The sequence below is a fragment of the Eleutherodactylus coqui genome, chromosome 8, assembly GCF_035609145.1.
Source record: "Eleutherodactylus coqui strain aEleCoq1 chromosome 8, aEleCoq1.hap1, whole genome shotgun sequence".
In the NCBI taxonomy this organism is placed as follows: Eukaryota; Metazoa; Chordata; class Amphibia; order Anura; family Eleutherodactylidae; genus Eleutherodactylus; species Eleutherodactylus coqui.
The window spans coordinates 184,981,169-184,996,215 of NC_089844.1; positions in this window are offsets into that span (position 1 = coordinate 184,981,169).

Here is a 15,047-nt window from a genome sequence, read left to right on the forward strand (position 1 = left end):
GCTTGGGCCGCTGCTGACGGTACACCGGCTGATTGCCTGTCATCCTTTCAGCGTGTATGGCCTGAGGAGGAGGAGGAGGAGGAGGAGGATCCTGAAAGTGATCTTCCTAGTGAAGACAGCCATGTGTTGCGTACAGGTACCCTGGCACACATGGCTGACTTCATGTTAGGATGCCTTTCTCGTGACCCTCGCGTTGCACGCATTCTGGCCACGACGGATTACTGGGTGTACACACTGCTCGATCCACGGTATAAGGAGAACCTGCCCACTCTGATTCCCGAAGAGGAAAGGGGTTCGAGAGTGTTGCTATACCACAGGACCCTTGCGGACAAGCTGATGGTAAAATTCCCAGCCGACAGCGCTAGTGGCAGAAGGCGCAGTACCGAGGGCAAGGTAGCAGGGGATGTGCGTAGATCGAGCAGCATGTACATCCCAGGCAGTGCAACAGTCTTTAAGGGCCTGGCCAGCTTTATGGCTCCCCACCAAGACTGTGTCACCGCTCCCCAGTCACGGCTGAGTCGGCGGGAGCACTGTAAAAGGATGGTGAGGGAGTACGTAGCGGATCGCACGACCATCCTTGGTGACGACTCTGCCCCCTACAACTACTGGGTGTCGAAGCTGGACACGTGGCCTGAACTAGCGCTGTATGCCCTGGAGGTGCTTGCTTGTCCTGCGTCTAGCGTCTTGTCGGAGAGGGTGTTTAGTGCGGCTGGGGGAATCATCACAGATAAGCGTAGCCGCTTGTCAACCGACAGTGCCGACAGGCTAACACTCATCAAGATGAACAAAGGCTGGATTTCGCCAGACTTCTGTTCTCCACCAGCGGACAGCAGCGATACGTAAGCAATACGTAGGCTGCACCCGCGGATGGAAGCTACGTTCTCTCTCACCATCCAAAACGGGGACATTTCTGCTTCATCAATCTGTGTCTAATATTCCTCCTCCTCCTCCTGCTCCTCCTCCTGAAACCTCACGTAATCACGCTGAACGGGCAATTTTTCTTAGGGCCACAAGGCTCACTCAAATAATTTTTCTGAACAATTTTTATAAGTTTCAATGCGCTTAAAAGCGTTGGAACTTTAACTTGAACCAATTTTTCGTTACACTGGGCTGCCTCCAGGCCTAGTTACCACTTAAGCCACATTAACCAAAGCGATTAATGGGTTTCACCTGCCCTCTTGGCTGGCCATGGCCAATTTTTGGGATGTACATTAGTACTGTTGATACAGCAATTTTTGTGGGCCCTCGCCTACAGTGTAATCAAATTAATTTTTAGCCCACCTGCATTACAGCTGACGTTACCTCAGCTGTGTTGGGCAATGCAATGGGATATATTTATGTACCGCCGGTGGGTTCCAGGGAGCCACCCATGCTGTAGGTGCACACGGAGTTTTTAATACATCTGTCCACTTGTAAAGAACCCCAGTCTGACTGGGGCATGCAGTGTGGGCCGAAGCCCACCTGCATTATGCACGACATTACTACCTCAGCTGTGTTGGGCAATGCAATGGGATATTTCTATGTACCGCCGGTGGCTTCCTGGCACCCACCCATGCTGTGGGTCCACAGGGAATTATAAATGCATCTGTTTCCACTTATAAAGAAACCCAGTCTGACTGGGGCATGCAGTGTGGGCCGAAACCCACCTGCATTAACCCTTTCCAGTCCACTGTGTGACCTGTGAAGACATTAGGGTTTAAGGCTGTACAGCTCCGTTGTTGGTAGACGTCCGTCGGGGTTCTCTTACTGTATATTGCCAGCCTCTCTGCTGTCGGAGCCTATCCTACGTGTCAGCTCATGCAGTACTGGCTTTAGCCAGCATATAGCGCCGTTGTATAACGGCAGAAAAAGAGTAAGCCCCCTAGGAAAACCATATACAAATTGGATTGGAAAGGGTTAAGCACAACATTACTACCTCAGCTGTGTTGGGCAATGCAATGGGATATTTTTATGTACCGCCGGTGGGTTCCAGGGAGCCACCCATGCTGTAGGTGCACACGGAGTTTTTAATACATCTGTACACTTCTAAAGAACCCCAGTCTGACTGGGGCATGCAGTGTGGGCCGAAGCCCACCTGTATTACGCACGACATTACTACCTCAGCTGTGTTGGGCAATGCAATGGGATATTTCTATGTACCGCCGGTGGCTTCCTGGCACCCACCCATGCTGTCGGTCCACAGGGACTTCACAATAGGGAGTTGTACCTGCCTGTGTCTATGAATTAAAAAGCCCGGTCTAACTGGGGCATGCAGACACCTTGACAGAATGAATAGTGTGTGGCACATAGGTTCCCCATTGCTATGCCTACGTGTGCAGCTCCTGATGGCGGTGGCACAGGATTCTATTTCTCATTGCTTCTGTACAGCATTGTGGGCTATCGCCCCGCCACTTTTAAAGAGGGTCGCTGCCTAGCCGTGCCAACCCTCTGCAGTGTGTGCCTGCGGTTCCTCCTCATGGCAGACGCACTTCTAAATAGACATGAGGGTGGTGTGGCATGAGGGCAGCTGAAGGCTGCACAGGGACACTTTGGTGTGCGCTGTGGGGGGGAGGGGGGGCGGTTGGTCAGCATGTAACCCAGGAGAAGTGGCAGCGGAGTGTCATCCAGGCAGTGATTGTGCTTTGTTGTAGCTAGTGTGGTGCTTAGCAAAGGTATACCATGCTAATGAGGGCTTTTCAGAAGTAAAAGTTGTTGGGAGGGGGGGGGCCCACTCTTGCCGGTATTGTGGCTTAATAGTGGGACCTGTGAACTTGAGATGCAGCCCAACATGTAGCCCCTCGCCTGCCCTATCCGTTTCTGTGTCATTCCCATCACTTTCTTGAATTGCCCAGATTTTCACACATGAAAACCTTAGCGAGCATCGGTGAAATACAAAAATGCTCTGGTCGCCCATTGACTTCAATGGGGTTCGTTATTCGAAACGAACCCTCGAGCATCGCGGGAAGTTCGTTCCGAATAACGAACACCCGAACATTTTGGTGTTCGCTCATCTCTAGTATTCATCTTTCATGTACCAAGTTATACAATCGTAGCATATCGCTTTCCATGTAAAGTCACCTGTACTGTAGTTTCTCCTACATTAGGGACATCCACACTTTTTCAGTGTCTCAATATAATAAAATTGGATAAAGCCAGCGTTGTAAATCCAAATATACAAAATTTCGGTGGGATTGTGTGCGAGCCAATATTCAACAATGCTAAGGATATTTCAATACAGCACATACCACCAAGGAGGAACACATCTGCAACACAGAGTCCCAGTATGGCTGGAGAAATGGAGAGCTTTACAAGATATGCAGCAGTGCTGCCCTATTACCACAATTCCTCCAGCAATTGGCTGTACAATTAGGATACATTTGGGCCAATCGGAGTACAATACCATTGTAATGTTATTTTCATTATTGTCTCCACATGTGAGCTACATTAAGTGCTATATATGTCAAATAAAAAGCTTGTTCCATTTGTTATCACTGAACACTTGAGCTAGCTCCTTCTCCCATTCCTTTAATGGATATATTTTCTTGAAGCTTGCACGGTTATGCAATACATCATAAATGAGTTTTAACCCCTTGGATCCTCTGGAAAATATCTTGAATATATTTAGGTTACCCTGCAGCAGTGGGAGTTTATGGGCATTTAGGAAATGGTGAATTTGAAAGTTTTTGTAGTACTCTCCAGGCGTCAGATGGTATTAAGATACTAACTGTTCATATGGTTTAGATGACTCGCTCTACAATAATTGTGGAAAAGTAGAAATACCTATGAGGCCCACCTGGAAATATTGAAATAGGGGACAGCAAGTTGGAGCTGATCCAAAGATATAGACATAGAATGGTAGAGTTGGAAGGGACCTCCAGGATCATCTGGTCCAACCCCCTGCTCAGTGCAGGATTTACTAAATCATCCCAGACAGATATTTGTCCAGCCTTTGTGTGAACACTTCCATTGAAGGAGAACTCGCCAACTTCCATGGCAACTTGTTCCACTCATTGATCCCCCTCACTGTCTAATATCTAATTTGTGTCTCCTCCCTTTCAGTTTCATCCCATTGCTTCTAGTCTTTCCTTGTGCAGATGAGAATAGGGCTGATCCTTCTGCACTGTAATAGCCCTTCAGATATTTGTAGACAGCTATTAAGTCTCCTCTCAGCCTTCTCTTTTGCAAGCTAAACATTCCCAGATCCTTTAACCGTTCCTCATAGGACATGATTTGCAGACGGCTCACCATCTTGGTAACTCTTCTCTGAACTTGCTCCAGTTTGTCTTTCTTTTTTAAAGTGGGGTGCCCAGAACTGGACACAGAATTCAAGATGAGGTCTGACTAAGGAAGAGTAGAGGGGGAGAATTACCTCACGTGATCTAGACTCTATGCTTCTCTTAATACATACCAGAATTGTGTTTGCCATTTTGGCTGCTGCATCACATTGTTGACTCATGTTCAGTCTAAGATCTATTAGTATACCCAAGTCTTTTTCACATGTGCTGCTGCTTAGCCCAATTCCTCCAATTCTGTATGTGCTTTTTTCATTTTTCTTGCCCAGATGTAGAACTTTGCATTTCTCCTTGTTAAATACCATTCTGTTAGTCGCCGCCAACTGTTCAAGCTTTTCTAGATCTTTTTGAATACTCTCCCTCTCTTCCCTAGTGTTAGCTATCCCTTCTAGCTTTGAGTCGTTGGCAAATTTGATCTGTTTCCCATGAGTTCCTTCCTACCAACTAGATGTGTTTCACCGTTCAAAATGGCCAATCATCAGGAGATGCGAGAGCTTTTCTAGAAGAGACTGCATCATTACAACCTCATTTCTATGAGTCTGGATAAGAAACAACTCAGTAAAATGTTGTCTGAGAAAATTGTTGCTGGAACTCTGCAATCTTAGATGCTCAGAGGACTGTTGGACCCGATGACCCTGGAGGTCCCTTCCAACTCTATCATTCTATGTAATACTTTACATAAACCCACAGTAAAAAATTGCTTAATAGTTGTCATCTACCTACATGGCTTTAGGGTACCAGTCAGCCAGTATCACCGGTTAAAGCGGCCATCTGCATAGGATTGCGTATTGTAATGCAATCCTATGCAGGTGTGTACTGGCGGAAATTCTGCGGGAAATCCCGCCGTGGAATTTCCGCCCGTGTGCAAGGGGCCTTAGTCAGGACATTTCATTTTATATGTATAGACCTGTGGGGACTTGGTGTACCTCTACAACTATTGTTTGTTCTTGTCTCTGTTTTTGATGTACGTCTGTCTTGGGTATCTCTCTTGTCCTTCGTTTCTGTAATACACTTCTCTTCCTTCGTTTATTTCTCTGTGTTTTCCTTTTTACAAATCTTGAATGACCCTGATTAAATTTGCTTATATTGTAGGAGTTCAAACCCTCTTCCAAAGGGGATAATTATTCCTGATTTAGTACATTAACCCCTTCCCTCCCCATGACGTAAGGGTATGTCATGGGAGCGGGGTACTTCCTGCAAAATGATGTACCCTTACGTCATAGGGATAGCGCGAGATAATAGCAGATCTCGCGCTATCCCGCAGCGGAAGCCAGCTGTCACTAGTAGCCGGCCTCCCGCTGCAACAGCGGGGGGCATCAAAGATGCCCCCACCCACAGTTAACCCCTTCCCTGCTGCGATCTAAGTAGATTGTGGCAGGGAAAGGGTTCACAGAGGGAGCGCGCTCCCTCTGTGACTCCAGCCGGCTCTTGCGTTAACATTGCGAGAGCTCGCTGGTTGCTATGGCAACAGGACACCAGATACCGGCGTCCTGTATTGCCATTGCCTAAGATCGCTATGGTAAGTAATAAGGCATGGCAGGAGAGAAGTCCTGCAATGCCTTATCGTAGCGATCTGCAGTGCTGCAGTGTAAGTCCCTCAGATGGACACAGATTGTATAAAAAGAAGAGAAAAATAAAGTACAAAAATAAAAAAATGTAAAAAAAATGTGAAAAACCCTTTTTTTATGCTTTTTCTAATATTAGCATAAATTTATTTTTTTTTTAAAAACCACATATTTGGTATTCATGCGCCCGTAACAAGGCGTACAATATTTGAATGTGCTTATTATCCTGCACAGCAAAAAGCGTTAAAAAAAAAGCTAAAAAACATTTTAAAAAAAGCTAAAAAACGTAGGCAAAATGCTAATTTTTAGCATTTTGCCTCCTAAAAAAAGCAATAAAAGTGATTTTAAAAAAAGTGTACCCCAAAATGGTACGAACAAAAACTACAGCTCATCTCGCAAATAATAAGCCCTCACAGAGCTCCGTCCATGGAAAAATAAAAAAGTTATAGCACTTTGAATGCAGCGATTTAGAAAAAAATAATTTCCAAAAAAAGGGTTTTTATTGTGGAAAAGGGGAAAACCCTTAAAAAAAATAATTTAGTATCGTTGTAACCATACCGGCCCGCCGAAAAAAATGTGTTGTATCATTTATGCTGCATAATTAATGGTCTAAAAAAAAAAAAAAAATCTATGGCAGAATTGATGCGTTTTCTCTCCCTACGATCATAAAAAAAATAATAAAAGTTTTACAATGTAGTCTATGTACCCAAAAATGGTACCAATAAAAACTACAGTTCGCCACGCAAAAAACAAGCCTTTATACGTCCGCGTCAACAGAAAAATTAAAAAGTTATGGCTTTTGAAAAATGGAGATGAAAAAATACCAAAAATCGTTTTGTCCTTAATACCAAAATAGGCCGTGTCATTAAGGGGTTAAACCTATTTTTGCCATTATATTATAATTACATAACATAATTGTAACTCATTTTCTTGACGTATTTTCATAAATCTAGTGGTTTAATCCTTTGTTAATCTTCCAAGATGTCTTGGTCTTTTTTAGAATAATTTCCTTTTCTACCCGATCTAATGCTTTGCATATGCTTTCCTGATATTTTATATGTTCCTCTGTTTTTTTCAAAGGTTTCCACTTTATAATGTATCTCCAAATCTCCCAGTATCTCCTTCCTCCGTTGTACTATTAGTTCATCTGATGAGCAGGATTGTTCATATAGGAATGGTTCCCATTTTTCATTAAACTCCTCATAACTGAAGTGCGGTGCAGGTATTTATTACAGAACCAAACCCTTTGTCATATGAACACTGAAAAGTTTATATTACCCCTTAACTATTTTTGGTTTTGTGCACCTTTTTATTGTCATTGTTCAGGTACCGCCATGGGTACCAGGTTCACGCCTAGTTATGCAAATTTATTTATGGGGACAATAGTGAAGGCTTTTCAGTGCTCAATAAAGGCACTTTCATCAAGCCTTAATTGAGCACCGAAACGCGTTGCCTATTGTCCTTATCACTGGAGTAAAGGATCGATTTATATCCATGCTGGACTTGGAGACTTGTGTACTGTACAGGAGTCGACACTTCAAGAAGGGGGCTTTTGCTGGTCATACTTCCCTCCTCCCGAGTAAGTGTCCTTCTCTTTCCTTACCTGCACCTCTGTTCCTATTTCATCTGGCTACTGCCACATTTCTTTGAAGCACAGGACAACTTTTTCTCTAACAGATTTTTGTCTTGATCTCTTTGGAGGAGACTCTCTATTTTTTAGAGAATCCCCTTTATTGTCTCTGCAGCTCTCCCTGGTCCCAGTGAATTTGATCTGTGTAGCAGCTAACCGGTGGAGGAACCTTTTGACGCTTTCCAAACTTGTATTATTCCCAATTGAAAAAAAAAAGACATTGACATAATGAAGCAAGTTCAGAGAAGAGTTACCAAGATGGTGAGCGGTCTGCAAATCATGTCCCATGAGGAACGGTTAAAGGATCTGGGAATGTTTAGCTTGCAAAGACAAAGGCTGAGAGGAGACTTAATAGGGGTCTACAAATATCTGAAGGGCTGTCACAGTGCAGAGGGATCAGCCCTATTCTCATCTGCACAAGGAAAGGGTCAAGACTCGGACCTGCAACCTTTCGTGCTCCACACAATGCCCCCACTGACTGAGCCATTCAGCATGCTGAACAGCTCCCCTGAGTCCTAGCACCTTGTTCCTTGTCATTTGTCTCCTCTTCCATGTTCCTAGCTGTGTGTTTCCCTGTCTTGGTCCACCCCATGTCTTGTACCTTCCCTAATTAGCTTCCTATATAAACCTGGCCCTGTTCCCTCCTTCCCTGCGTGTTTATTGTGCTCTGAACCTTCAGCCCTTAAAGGAGATGTCCCGAGGCAGCAAGTGGGGTTATACACTTCTGTATGGCCATAATAATGCACTTTGTAATATACATTGTGCATTAATTATGAGCCATACAGAAGTTATAAAAAGTTTTTTACTTACCTGCTCCGTTGCTAGCGTCCTGGTCTCCATGGTGCCGACTAATTTTTGGCCTAACCAAAAGTAGTGTTCTAGCGTTTCATCATACTATACACTAACCCTGTACTCCAAAGTGCTAAGCGGTATTATCTTTTTGTCAGCTTCAATATAAAATTGCTGCTATTCACGTCAGTCACTAATAACAAAAACAGTGACTGAGTTATTTGGAGCTGTATACAACTACAGTGTTGACTTTTGGTTACACACAAATTATATATGCCATTGTCACCGTAGTTGTGGTATCATACTTACATCGGTGCAATTCAGTCTGTGCATTGATATATAGTATGTGGATGGACTTACCTGTCTATAGAATGCCAATCTCCTCAGTTGGAGTCTAATAGTAATAAAGGATCACGCTTTAGATACATTTTTTAATTATATTTAATAAAAGTTATATTTTAGTGAATCCCTCGGTGATATCTCATTCTGCTCTTTAAGGGTTTTTTACTGTCACGGTGACAATTCAGGCTTCGAAACTGAAACTGAAAATGTAATAATGCTGTTTGTAGATAATAGATATCCAGAGGGTATTTTGGTTTCCTCATTGGAAAAGTTCGGGGTTTGGATAAGATCTGACGAAACAGTTGGGCTCAGCTGAACTCATCATGTGAGGGTATATATATATATAATGCCATATGTTTTTTATGCTTAATACCTGTATGCAAGTTCTATTCAAAGTTAAAATCAGAAAAACTTATATGTCGCCTTACATCAGATATGCCAAGATCCTTTGCAAGGCAAACAGAGGAAGAATGTCCAAAGGAACCAGACGAAGGATGAAGGTTAAAGTGGAGGAGGAAAGAGATATGAAGAATGCATGCTTAAGCCGCTTTCTTAGAATTGAGTGGGTGATTCTTAGCACTGGAGTTAATTAAATACGTGATTTTCTGTACATAAGCTAGAGACCAAGTATGCCATATCAAGATGTTCAACTATGCATCTGAACTTTCACTGTCTCAGGCCGGAAATCCGGACTTCCCATATATGGTTATGCTGTGAATTTTAGCCAATGAGCCCATCACCCATTCCTGGTGATGGGACAAAAGGGTATAAGATCTCATGTAATCTGTAATAAAGAGCGCAGTCATGTCCCCGTGTGAGAAACTATACCAGACCTCCGTGTGGTGTTTTCTTCTTTCCGCCGGCAGCGGGGCAAGTGGGGTGGGCCTGATTGGTGCTGTACTTAGAATTTTTACCCTGACAAAATGGCGCAACCAACTGGGGCGACAAAACCGGAGCCTACAGCGCATTCCGCCCGGATCCACGCCACGGAGAAGCCGTCCTGCTGCAAACCGAGCCTGATCAACTCACAGAACTCCAGGTAAGACCAGCATATATTTATGTTGTGTTTTACGCTGAGAGTCTTGCAGCGGGACTGACTATCTGTGGTTTGTGACCGGACGGGTTGGGTTAAGAGTTCTACACGGTAACTCGTGTGGGCTTCGGGTTTGCCGTCATGGACCACTGACCGTGATATGCGCACCAATCGCTCACCCAGGAACTAGTCTGTAGTCTATTTGTACTTTGAAGTTTTAACGTTTTAATAATAGTGGAGATTGTTGTATCTGCAGAAGTTTTTTTTTCTCTTTCTTTTCATTTAGTCTCACAAGAGAAGGGACCCTCGGTTGTTTTTCCAGTATATAAGGGGCTAACAATTTAAAAATTAAGAGGGATGCATTTTGTGAGACAGGCTTCATAGGAGAAGGGACTCTCGGTTGTATTGCCTTATATATGGGGCTAACGATTTGATTTCAGAGAGATGCATTCTGTGAGGCTGGTTTCATAGGAGAAGGGACCCTCGGTTGTTTTGCCGGTATATAAGGGGCTGACAATTTGAAAATTAAGAGGGATGCATTCTATGGAGCGTGTTATTATTATTGTTGTTGTTCTAATATGCGTAAGACCTTATTAAAGAAGATAGAGCCCCTCAAGGGCTGCCGCCGTGCGGATCAATTGATGGAGGAGAGACAGTAGGAGAGACAAGGGTTCCAATGTGTAAAATGTAAGAAAACTTATGAAAATGTGTGACATCGACCCGCACGGTAGATTACAGCATGGTGTCTGGTTTGCTAGAAAGTGCTGGAGTGAGGGAGAGAGAGACAGTCAGACAAAGTTAAGTATATACACATTATTTGTTTAAGAAAGTATCCGTAAGTGAAATGTTGGAAAGTACAGTAAGTGATCAAGAGGGTGTCGGGAGAGTGTCTATTAAAGGTTACATTGGCAGTTAGGTAGGGAGAAAGTGCTGAAGGAACAAGCAAAGTCGAGGAGAAAGTTACAAGCATGTGATTTGTTGGCAGAGAGAAAGAAGAAAAGGTGTATAATACAAGATAGATAAGAGATAATAGATATATATGTGTGTATATATGTACATACTGTATGTGCAAATAGTTAACTGAGCTTGCTTTTAGTGTGAGAAGGCTTGTTGACATGTAGCTGCAGTCTGTCTGATTTTCAAGGTCAAGCGATAACAAAGCGAGAGAAAATGAAATACTGACCCTGGAAAATATCTTTGCTTGCTTAAAATGAATTGAAATGAATTTAATTAATTATACTGTCTTAGTAGGCAGGAAATATAGCAATTTCTAAGATATATTCTTACTTATACAGGGGTTGAAAATGAATGTTGCAAGGTCCCAGCATATGTGTTAATTATGAGTTCAAATGCAGGCAATAGTTAAACTAAAACAACTCTATTCAGTCTGTGTTTCATATTCCTAGAGAGATGTTTTGAAAAGGTGGGGGCTTTCAGACTTCACGTTTTGTTCAGGGTCAGATACAGAGGAAGAAAGACAAGGGGGGCAGAAAGATACTCACGTATTCTAAAACACTTCAGCGTTTAATACAGCATATAATAGTTTCAGTAAATAAGAAAGATAGAATGTCTCAGTCACTCAGCAGATTTTTTTTCATATAATTTGTCAAAGATAGCGCTCATTCAGAATCTCATCTCAATAGAATCATGTACTTTATAACATTATAGCACTCACCTCAATGTTTTTCAACTGATGTATGTTTGTTTGTCAAACTTTTTTTGTCTGTGCATCTGCATGTACTGGGACACCTTCAATGGGGGGTGACGGAGCAGACTTGAGAGCATGGATGGATGAGAGTTAGTGACCCGTGTTCGGGCTGTGGTGAGTGTGTGATGCAGGTAATGACTGGGGATAAAAGTCCTCCCCATGCATGGGACTTTGCTTGGTTGAGATGTGGACGTGTAGACTGTTAAGCTAAAATGAGCTGTGAAAAAAGACGCACGCAGCCAGTATCGAAGGGGTGGATGATGAAGGTACTAGATGATGTAAAAGTACGTAATGTTTCATCCCTCTTCTCGACAAGGGAGGGGGTGGGAATCTTGAGCAGCTAGTAAAAGTTTTTGTTTTGTTTTTTTCTCTCTCAAATTTGATAAGACATTGCAGGCAGGATCAGACTAATAATGAATTTGCTTAAAGGAATATCACATTTCAAATATTAATAGATGTTTGTAGATTATTCTGCCCCGATGTAACTCATGTCTCTGTTATTGGTGCTAACATCTTACAGGCCTTATCTGCATCCATCAAATCTTTTTACAATGTTGTACTAACTTGAACCCGGCTACTATTTCTTCCAATTGAGTACCCTGGTTCAAAGGGGGGGAGGAGAAGGCATAGGTGATCTAGGTATTGCAAATCAGCCATTTTGAAAAAATTTTTCAAGCCATTTTGAAATTTTTTGCAACAAGGTTCTAATCTTTTTGAAATAAAATACCAGCATGATTGTCTAGCAGTGATGCAACAAGAAAATTGAAGTTTAAAAAAAAAAAAAAGTTACTGAAAGCCCTTGTTAATAATGCATATTTTGAGTTGTTTTTTATAGATGGTACCAGGGTGATTGACGACTCCACACTGGATATGCAGTGGTTACACAACAAGATGTCCTAAAAGCAGAATGCCTCCGCATGTCGCAGTACAAGAAGCGGAACTAAAAGCCCTCGCTGAGGCGTGTAGAGTGGAGGAAGGTAAGACGGCAAACATTTACACTGACTCCCGGTATGCATTTGGCATAGCTCATGATTACGGCCCAAAATGGAAGGCCAGACAGTTTTTTACCTCAGCAGGACAGCCAATTAAGAAATGGTGCAGCGGTGCAGTCTCATGGAGACCCTACTTCTACCTGACAAGGTGGAAAGCTCACACCAATTCCTACACCGGAGAAACAAGAGGCAATGCCATCACAGACCACACAGCAAAGGCAGCGGCCCTCAAGCCGTGGAAGAAAAGAAGAATTTAACAATAACTTTGGACTTTGACTAAACCTTGGACTTTGATATGAACTTGGACTTTGATATGAATTTGGACTTTGATAAAAACTTTGAACTTTGATATACTAAGGACTTTACAGTTACAAGCCAGCAAGGAAGAAAAAGACAAATGGACTAAAAAGGGACGGCGTATGGTGAACAGTCAACAGCACTTGCCTACCACGGTCCCTGTGCCCCATGATGGCCCAGCTGACGCACGGAAAGACGCACCTCGGTGCTTGAACGAGGACGGGTGGCTCCTGGGTTTTCTGTAGCTGCTGCATCATTTGTCCAGTTTTGCATAATCTTTGCCGTAAAGCAACAGGGCAGAAGTAAATGTGCCACATAACACTTGCCTAGGCCACTCTACCCATTTCAGAGATTGCAAATTGGCTACACTCAGCTCCCACTTGTTGGGAAGCATGAATATGTGCTTGTTGTTGTTGATGTTTTTCAGGTTGGAGACCTACTCTGTTACCAAAGTAAATAAGCAGGTAATCGCACAGAAGCTCATGAATGAGGTAATCCGCAGATATGGGGTACCGGAAGTGATTGAGTCAAACAAAGGTACACACTTCACAGGTGAAATAATGCAACACATCATGTCTGCTTTGGGTATATTCCAGACTTTTCACACACCCTACCATCCGCGGAGTAGTGGGAAAGTAGATACAAAAGGCAATGAAGAAAATGGGCAAATCTTGAATTGAGTGTCTTCTATTAGTTTTTCTTTTTCTCCGGAGGGTACATGCCACAGTAGCAGAGTTTGGGGAATGATTTTCTTGTTAATTTTGTCATAGGCCTCTCCAAGGAATTGTCAATAATGCATTCTGTAGTCTCTGCTTTTCTCCCAGGTCCTACAGATGAGTGTCACAATCTAAAACCAGGTGACAGGGTCTATGTGAAAAAGTTTGAGAGAGACAGACCCTGTTTAAAGGTCCTTACCAGATGTTGCTTACCACCCCAACTGCAGTCAAGCTCGAAGGAAAGCCCACTTGGATCCACACTTCGCACTGAAAAAACTAATGATCCTGCATATCCTTTAAATGCTATAATGTGGTACAATTCCTCTAACACACACCTTTGACTACTGTACACTAGCCCCCTGTTTCAGAACAAATTAATACAATCAAATGTGCAATATGAAGCCTACACTGAGGGTGAGAATCCAACACCGCATCGTGCTAAGAGAGAAGTTGACGCTCCAGGTGGTAACTTTGACCCACATGTATACATAGATGCAATAGGAGTGTCAAGGGGGGTGCCAAATTAATTTAATTCTAGAGATCAGGTTAAAGCAGGTTTTGAGTCCTTATTTGCTATTGTCACTGTTAATAATAATGTAGATTGGATGAATTATATCTATTACAATCAGCAGAGGTTTGTAAACTACAACAGAGATGCTTTACAAGGGTTAGCTGACCAGTTAGGGCCCACTGCATCCATGGCGTTCCAAAATAGAGTGGCCCTGGATATGATTTTAGCAGAAAGAGGTGGGGTATGTAATTTCCTGTATGTGTATTATCCCTTTGATCAAAAAGAGTATGAGTAAGGGACTGGATAATGTGACACCAAAATTTCCCTTGTTTGAGAAAGATGAAGAGCCAGTTCCGATAATGCCAACCAGATATGTTACCAGAAGAATGGAGAAATGTACTAGTACTGCGCCGCCCCGATCTTCTAAGATGGATTGTCAGTGGAATTCCCATTTGCCTAGGGATAGTGCAGAAGACCTTAGGTTCCGGCGAGGGCCACCCTGCGGGGTGTTAACTCGTACAGATAGAGGGTATGGATGCCCGGAAATAAGCCCAGGGAATCCATGGCCTCCTTCTGAGGTGAGGTAGGGATCCTCCCTCCTAGGAGTAGGAACTTACGGGCAGTGGAGAAACCCTGACGCAAGGGAGAGACGACCGAGGAAGAGTGCAAGGTCTGAAGCTTGATCTCCATATAAGTTTTTTAGGGGGGTTTGTGAGGGTATATATATATATTGCCATATGTTTTTTATGCTTAATACCTGTATGCAAGTTCTATTCAAAGTTAAAATGAGAAAAACTTATATGTCGCCTTACATCAGATATGCCAAGATGCTTTGCAAGGCAAACAGAGGAAAAATGTCCAAAGGAACCAGACGAAGGATGAAGGTTAAAGTGGAGGAGGAAAGAGATACGAAGAATGCATGCTTAAGCCGCTTTCTTAGAATTGAGTGGGTGATTCTTAGCACTGGAGTTAATTAAATACGTGATTTTCTGTACATAAGCTAGAGACCAAGTATGCCATATCAAGATGTTCAACTATGCATCTGAACTTTCACTGTCTCAGGCCGGAAATCCGGACTTCCCATATATGGTTATGCTGTGAATTTTAGCCAATGAGCCCATCACCCATTCCTGGTGATGGGACAAAAGGGTATAAGATCTCATGTAATCTGTAATAAAGAGTGCAGTCATGTC